Below are 8941 nucleotides of genomic sequence, written 5' to 3'. Positions count from 1 at the left end.
ACTTTGGTAAATGAGGCAGTGCTTTGTGGGGTGGGGGGTCTGACAGCCCGCTGAGCCAGTGCTGGCTTCTCCCGGCTTCAACCCCACTTTGACTCTGGTCAAAGTCCAACCCTGGAAGTGCAGAAAGGGCTGGAGTTTACTTTCCTTCCCTTGTCTGTTAGTGGTAATATCTTGCTTTTCAAATGGTACACCAAACTCAGCAATGATAATTTTAAAAAGAGTGTGTGTTGATAATGATTGCTTTTCTTTGTTTTTGCATTCTTAATCATTTGTTTTTATTTATTTATATATATTTTTTGAGGCAGAGTCTCACTCTGTTGCCGGGGCTAGAGTGCCGTGGTGTCAGCCTAGCTCACAGCAACTTCAAACTACAGGCATGTGCCACCATGCCCAGCTAATTTTTTCAATATATTTTTAGTTGGCCAATTAATTTTTTTCTATTTTTAGTAGGGTCGGGGGTCTCCCTCTGCTCAGGCTGGTCTTGAACTCCTGGGCTCAAACGATCCGCCCGCCTTGGCCTCTCAGAGTGCTAGGATTACAGGCGTGAGCCACCGCGCCCAGCCTAATCATTTGCTTTTAAACTAGAATCAGTGTTCAGTAGATCTTTTCAACCTTGATATGACATCAACTCTAGGGAGCTGCAGAACCAGCGTGTTTTACCGAGACCTTACTTGGTAAAATAGCTTGTTAATAAAACTTGAGACGTTCGTCTCACATAACAGAATGATTGGTAAAAGGGGTGGGGGGAATAGCTACCTTCTGAGAACTTCTCTTTTAAGATATGTATGAAATCAAAGAGGGAATTTTTCCTGTTTTTTTATAAAATAGAGGTTAATGGAGTTCATGCCAATTCCCCACTTGGGAGAAGCCAAATGTCTTCTCTTTGTAGCAACAGGGCCTACAACAGAGCCTGATTAAGCCCCTACAGGTTTTTTGTTTAGTTTTTTCTGAAAGAGGGGGGTCTCAATATGTTGCCTAGTTGCCTAGGCTGGATTTGAACTCCTGGGCTCAAGGGATCCTCCAACTCGGCCTCCTGAGTAGCTTGGGACTACAGGTGCCCAGCCTGCTCCTCTAGGTTGAGCAGAATGTTCATTCTTATTTTTCTGTAGCTATGATTGGAATCAGTCTTGCAGTCCTGGGTCCATAATGATCTGAATAGAAGACTAAACATAGGTTCTTCTGCATTAAAATTTGGACAGCACTCTAGATTTTTCAAATCACCAGGGAAGTCTTTCACCTCTGTTGAACAGAGATAACAGCGTTTAACTTGGTAATGCCGCCTGCTTGTGGGGCCCGGCATCTGTGAAACACTATATAAAGGAGAGGGATCCGTTACATTGATAGTTTTCCTGTTTGTTTGAGAAACCTGTCTATGTAAGAATGATGGATTGAGGGGAGAAGAGGAAGGGTGTTTTCTTTTGGGGAACTTGGCTAAGGAAAACATAACTCACAGAAGAACACTATAAAAGACAAAGGTTTCCACTAGCATGGAAGCTGTCTTTTATTGAGAACCAAATTGCCACAGTCATATAGCAAGCAAAATGAACTGTCTCTCTTTAAGGACAACAAAAAGCTCTCAAGATAATGACTGACAAGTGTCATTAATTCATGATTCCAGTAATAGACACAATGGCCTCATTCAGGTTGAAAGTGCACACCCTTTAGGAACACTCTGTGGCCATTCAGCTTGAAAAGCTGCCTAGCTAAAGAGACTTATAAGATAAAGACATGGGAAAAACAAAACAGTAAACAAAACAAAAGTGAAGACAATCCAGGATTTTCAGAGTCTAATTAAACAGTACACCAGATCATGTTTGTAAAGCACTTGGCACATAGCTGTAATTCAATTATAGTTCCGATTAATCGTTGCTACTGAGAATGGGACAGAGAAAAATAGCAGGACAAAGTCAGAAAGTAACTGTAGTTAAGTGATCCCATTAAGCAAGGGTTGAAAAGGCTCCCAGGATGGAATCTAGGAAAGAATACAGGTCTAAAAATCTGGTCCTGGCTCTATCACCGTCTTGCGTGGCTTTGGCCACTTCAGTTTAATAATAGTTGATTGAGTGTCGAAGTTTCAGCCACTTGGGATAAGTAGCTTACAGGTTTGTCTACCTCACCTACCTGGGACACCTGACTGTGGTCACTTTCTGACTTCTTTTTCCTGCCTTTTCTCTCTCCCATTCTCAGTAGTAGTAACAACTGTAACTACAATTTAACTATAGCTGATTTTAAGGTCTTGTGCCTACCATCTGAAAATCAGTAGGGTTGACCCAAATCAGTGTTCCTCAAACTTCAGTAATATATGGCATCCGTTTAATGGAAAGAATTATTACATTCTCCTAATATTACTGAAGTACTTTAGTTAGAATGTTATTTTTAAAAAAACACCACCCCCCAAAGCAGAAGCCCCTTACCTGAGAGTTGCCATTCAACTATACAACCCGAACAAACTTACAAATAAATATAAACAAAATCAAACTTAAGAACATTAATTCAATATGAAGAATGGTGTATTTTTAAAGCAAAGTTGGTGTTCCTGTGATGGAAACAGTGCCTTCACCTACTCAATTCTGTCAACATTTTCTCTGTTCCAACTACTGGGAAACCAAACCACTGCATGCTGTGAGTTTCGGCGTAAATGCATTTCATGTGAATTAAGTTTTCCTCTTTTATCTTTAGCCCACCAACATTAACACTGATACTATTTTGCATCAACAAAAAACACAGATTCAAACACTGAAATTACATAGCAGTGCATAGGTTTGAGGTCACCATACAGATGATTTGGAATATACTCATATTACTTTTTTTAGATTGTTTACTTGACTGAATTGAGCATTAAAATTCATTTCACAGGTAATTTTATTAGAAATATTTATTCCATATAACAAATACTTTCCCTACAGCACCACAGAACCCCAAGAAAACTAACACAGTCCTGATGAAGGAAAGAAAAAATGTAATTACTGTAACATCTTGTTTTTAGAAGTATTTACTCACTAATCCACAAGGACTCTCTTGATCCCTATGGAGATGCAAGAAGATTCAGCTGTACTATTAAAATAAGTGTTAGCTGACGGACCTCGGGAACACTCATTTCACAGGAGATCAAACGTTTCACAAAGCATGGGCTTCAGTGAGGACAGCGTGGGGCAGAGCTGGGGGTGGGTGGCCTCAAGCTGTGCCTTTGCCTCTTACTTGGCAGAGTGGCTGGACAAGTACTTGACCCCCACAGGCTTTGGTTTCTTCCCTGTCAAATGAAGACATTGAACTTCTGTAGATGGTCTTCAAGATGCCTTCCTGCTCTGACCCTCAATTGAACCATGCTCAGGTTCACATTTTAGATGGTGGGAAAATGTAAAATAAGCAGAAAAAGAAAAGCCTAGAAGACACCAAATTACAATGGGGAGTCCAGAGGTTTTAGTGGTATCTATAGTAGCAAGCCTGCAAGGTGACACTCCCTCCTCTCCCATTGATTCTCACCTCCTGGGATAGATCCATGCAGTCCTCCCACATTGAATAGGGCTGACCTGCGTAAACAGTAGGATGTTACAGGAGTGACCGGGTATGACTTTTGAGGCTAGGTCATAAGAGATACTGTAGTTTTCACCTTATCCTCTTGGATTGCTCTCTCTTGGAATCCACTCATCATGTCACACCATGAGGATATGGGAACACGTGGGAAGACTCACATGGGGAGGAACTGAGTCCTCCTACCACCAACCAGCACCACCAGAGAGAACTGTCTTGAGAGAAGACCTCCCATCCCCAGCCGAGCCTTCAGATGAATGTGGCTCCAGTCAATGTCTTGGCTGACACTTCATTGGAAAGCCAAGCCAGAGCCAAGGCTAAGCCCCTCTGAATTCCTGACCTGCAGAAACTGTGCGAGATAATAAATGCTTGTTTTCATTTTAAGCCACTACCTTTTGGGTTGATTTGTTACATAGCCATACATAGCTATTAAGATGTCTGTCAGAAAAACATAGCTGTTCTTGGAAAGTGTATAACATGCACTAGTTATTTCATCTTCATTATTTAATTCAGTCCCTCATCAGAAAATTTATTGAGAGCTTATTCTGGGCCAGGTGGGAGAAATTCAGTAATAAAGTTTCCTACCTTCAAGGAGCTCAGAATCCAGAAAGCTGGGGCGTGAGGAGGGGGGTGGCCAGCCATAAATGCCTCTAACAGGTGCCACTTAGACCCCTGCTTTGATAACTCATTTCTGTTCCTGCCAGTGTTTTGAGTACATAAACTTTGGCTGTGACTTCGGTGGTTGAAGAGAATGAGCATCAGATACTGCCGCATGATTGTTTTGGGTTTTAATAAGAGTGATCAATACCATCAGCTCCCCCTTTAAATGCTAATGACTGCTTTAACACAGCAGATGCAGACATACAGTACGCTGCAGATTGAAATTGGGCACAAAATTAAATTGCTTACACATAGCAAAGGAGCCAGTTTGGACATCTTGATAATCAGCCACTACCAGCTGACAAATCTTGAGCTGTCCCTGCACCGACACAAAGCCTCCCCCAGTCTCAGCCAGCACAGGCATCATCTGGCAACTAATGAGCCTGCCTGGTGCCTTTGGGTAAGAGAAAGGAAAACTGCCAGGTCAGACTTTCAGCAAAGCTTTGTGTACTTTTAGAAGCCGTCACAGCAGGATCATAGAGGGCACTAGGATCAGGAACAATTTATATTCATTAAAAAGACAGAACTTTGGGGCCTCTGGAAAGGAAAGCCAAAGAGCAGGATTCTATAAATGTCCAAAAGGACATTCACACATCTATTTGTGAATTTCTTAAACATACATAGCATTTCTATTCATTTTTTTTTCATTCCTTTGAGAAGTGTTTATTGAGAACTGCATTTATAGTGCTATGCTAGGTATAGAAATTCAAAATGGAAAATGAGTACCATTCACTATGATCCAAGTGGCTGCTTCTTAGGAAAAACAGGCTGACTTTTCCCTGAAGGGCCTTGGCATACCCAGAATCTGCTCTCAGTAATACAGCCAAAACTTAATCAGTGTCTCAGTGTTGCACTCAGGGGCCAACTTACATTGGCAAAGCTCACAAGAGACTGATGTATAAAGTTAGAATGGCAATTATTTTAACACTAGACCTAACTCTTGCGTGGATTGCAGACTTCTGTTAAGGTCACTTAATGAGCATGGAATTAGAACATGAATTTAGATGATTTGATGTTTGTTAGCCTGATTAATAAGCAATTAATCCATTTATTTAGCAAGCAGACTGAGAACCTACTATGTCTTAGGGATACACCGGGGACCAAGATAGGCAAAATCCCAGGCTTCATGAAGTTGATAGTCCAGTGAGATGCTCAGACAAGCAGATCTTGTGAGAATTACAACAGAGGGGGACAGAAATGATTGAGTAACCAAAAGGTTCTATGGGAACCACAAGGAGGGGCCTGACTCAGGCCTGGGGATCTGGAAAGGTTTCCTGGAGGTGGTGATGTCTTAGCAGAGAGGTAAGGAAGGGTAACGAAGCGGACAATACAGGGGAAGCTAGATAGGGGGAGCACAACGTTTTGTTTTTTTGTTTTTGTTTTTTTCTTGAGACAGAGTCTCACTCTGTTGCTCGGGCTAGAGTGCAGTGGCATCAGCCTAGCTCACAGCAACCTCAAACTCCCGGGCTCAAGGGATCCTCCTGCCTCAGCCTCCTGAGTAGCTGGGACTACAGGCATGCGCCACCACGCCTGGCTAATTTTTTCTATTTTTAGTAGATATGGGGTCTTGCTCTTGCTCAGGCTGGATGGAGTACAAAGTTTTAAAGACAAGGGAGAGCACAGCAGCTACTGTAGTGTGGCTGCAGTGTCATGTTTGGTGGTTTTGCTGTGGGTGTGAGGCGGACCGTGGTGCAGAAGAGGTCCTCATGAGCTGGGTCATACGGCCATCTGCACACCAGGTTTGTATCTCTCAGACTGAGTCGATTCTCATGTCACTTTGGGAGGGGTTGTGCTGGACAATATTGTCCTCCTGACAGGGTCACCACATGTGATCAGGCAGGCTGTGCCCTGCATGCCGGTCATGGTTGCACAGTATGGCTAATCTTTTCCTTTGTGCATTGCCTTATTCTAGGCTGCCAGTGCCCACCAGCTCTGGCTGTCCCCAAACTCACCATGGCCTCTAAAAGACTCGTGTTCTTTTTGGATTGCTTCATACTTCCAGCCTGATTTACAAACATGCTTTGCAGGCCTGGGAGGTATTGCAGCATTTGTGGCCATTTCACTGATTAATTCTCAGAGGTTAGTTTTATTTCCCTTATTGTCAATTTCTTGTCAAGTTCTTAGATAGCACTGCATTGTTCTCACAGAGCACCTTCAGGGGAGTGGGACTGCAAGGGTTAAGTAACTGTTGCAAGAGAGTGTGTGATGAAAGGCCCCCTAGGGAGGGACAGGATGCATAATGTGCCTGGAATTCTGGAGGGAGGTCTCTAGCCAGGCAAGACTTCAGCTGGTCCATGAAACTGAGGGAGAGCCGAGAATCATTTAGGTGCTAGGAAAGGAATTTCTCTGGTAGAGTTGAATACATGGGACATTTCTTATGGAAACTGAATCTTCATTTTATTTTGTTTGTTTGTTTTTTGTCTTTTTGAGACAGAGTCTCGCTTTGTTGCCCAGGCTAGAGTGAGTGCCATGGCGTCAGCCTAGCTCACAGCAACCTCAAACTCCTGGGCTCAAACAATTCTGCTGCCTCAGCCTCCTGAGTAGCTGGGACTACAGGCATGCACATACTTGGCTAGTTTTTTCTCTCTATATATATTAGTTGGCCAATTAATTTCTTTCTATTTATAGTAGAGACAGGGTCTCACTCTTGCTCAGGCTGGTTTCGAACTCCTGACCTCAAGCAATCCGCCCACCTCGGCCTCCCAGAGTGCTAGGATTACAGGCGTGAGCCACCACCCGGCCTTGAATCTTGATTTTAAAGTTGAATGAACAACTCTTCATTCTTTAACTGTTGATTGGGTCATACATTATTTGGCCAGCTGGTATTCCAAAGCCTGGACAATTTTGACCATGTATTTGGCATTTTTTCCACCTTAGCAATCTCATAAACCAGATCCAGTAATAGTAAATAGACAGTAAAGCAGGTCTAGGTCTTATGCTTTAATTAATTAAATTAATTCCTCCGTGGCAACCTGGCTTCACTGTAGCTCCTCAAACCCAACGATGACAAGAGATTTTATAAGCCTCCTAAGTACAGTCTCTATAATTTAAAATTTCAATGATGCTACATCCTGAACAAGCTTGCACAACCAAATCATGACATCTTATAACTCAGCGGTTTCTGAGAGCCAGAGTTTTAGAAGCATACCATATTTGTACCAACTTGTTGAAGTGCAAGAACGAATTATAGAGAAAGTACTTAACAAAGCTCATAAAATTTTGGTACCTCTGAACTGGAAAAGTTGCAGTTAAGTCAGAATGCCTTGATGCGTGTCCAGGATATTTTGACCCTGCCATTTTGAACTACTGGAGATTCTGACCTTCCTGTTTTGATCCCAGGACATTTTGACTCTAAATTTATAGGTAAAATATTTTGATCCAAATTATACAAACATTGAGAAATGTTTTTGTGAAGAAAGAATTTTGTGGAATGAATATCATTATGTCAATCTAATTTTCTGATTAATTTTCTATCCAACATAATGTTTCCCATTTTTATATTAAGTTTTTTTGTTCTGATTTTTCCCCATGTGATCAGCTCCTTTCAATTTAAATTTTACTATGAAGATAGTATGTATCATTTTTTTGTGTTCACTGAATTTTACCAATAATAGCGTCTGCCACTGTGAGTTTTCTTTTGTAGTCATTGTTTCTTAATCTAATTTTCTCAGGTCAGATTTTACTGTTCTAAATTTTACTGTGAGTAGTTTGAAAGATTGTAATTTAATTTTTATTATTTTATGAGCTATATTCATTAAAATTGGCTGAAAACAATTGATAATTTGTACTTATTTCTAAAGTAGTTCTTTTTTTTTTTTTTTTGCATTCTCAGCCCATGCTGCTTTATTGCTAATATATATATATATATACACAGGTGCAGAGTTTCCAACTCTCGTAACAGTTAAAGTAGTTCTTGATTTTAAAAAACTCCTAGTTCTCTTACACAGTTTTGGGATTATTCAATTACTGAGGCTAGGTCTTTTGCATTGCTAAGCCAGTGGTTTTGTGCAAAGAGCAAAAACATCCTATCTTGTCTAGGCTTTGCCTGGAATAATGACTGCCTCCATGGCAGCAACCCATATAGATTTGGCAGTTCCAGGCCAGCTCTGAAGCCTATTTAGGGACCACCAAATCTCCACATCTAGAAACACCCAGTCCAAGATATAGTCTCTTGATTTCTTCTTACTATAATTTTATTCTCATAAAATATCCTTGTTTTTTTTTGTTTTTTTTTTTCTTTTGGTCTTAACTTCAGCCCATTGCAACTAATACGGTTCCTCATTGTTGGCAACTGATTTATTTTGATGGAAAAAAAAGTCTGTTAATCTTTATTTTGTTCTTGACTTACATTCCTCTTTCGACCTGGCAAGCAACTTTTGGTAAAGAAGCATTATTAGGGAAAAAAAAAAAGACCTAAAGAACATCCAATTCTCATCATTTGTTTACAATCAAGAAGTAGATTGCAGATGTTCTTACTTTGATTTTGACTGGGAGCATTGATGCTGACAAGTATTTTTCATGAGACATTACAAAGTGGTCAGTTTTATGGGCTGTCGGAATAACCTCTTTGCGGTCACCGGTTACAACAAATAGGGCTGAGATAGATAATTGAGTCATTTTATTACCTTTAGCTTGGATTTTCTAACCCATAACTCAAGAAAGCTAGATGTGGAAAAATAGCATGAAACTAGCAATCGTTTGCCATGGCACCTTTTAAACTAGAGTCTTCAATAATTCCCTAGAATGTACA

Source organism: Microcebus murinus, chromosome 8, assembly GCF_040939455.1.
Source record: "Microcebus murinus isolate Inina chromosome 8, M.murinus_Inina_mat1.0, whole genome shotgun sequence".
NCBI lineage: Eukaryota > Metazoa > Chordata > Mammalia > Primates > Cheirogaleidae > Microcebus > Microcebus murinus.
The sequence above is the reverse complement of the archived record's forward strand: the minus strand, read 5'-3'. Positions refer to the sequence as shown.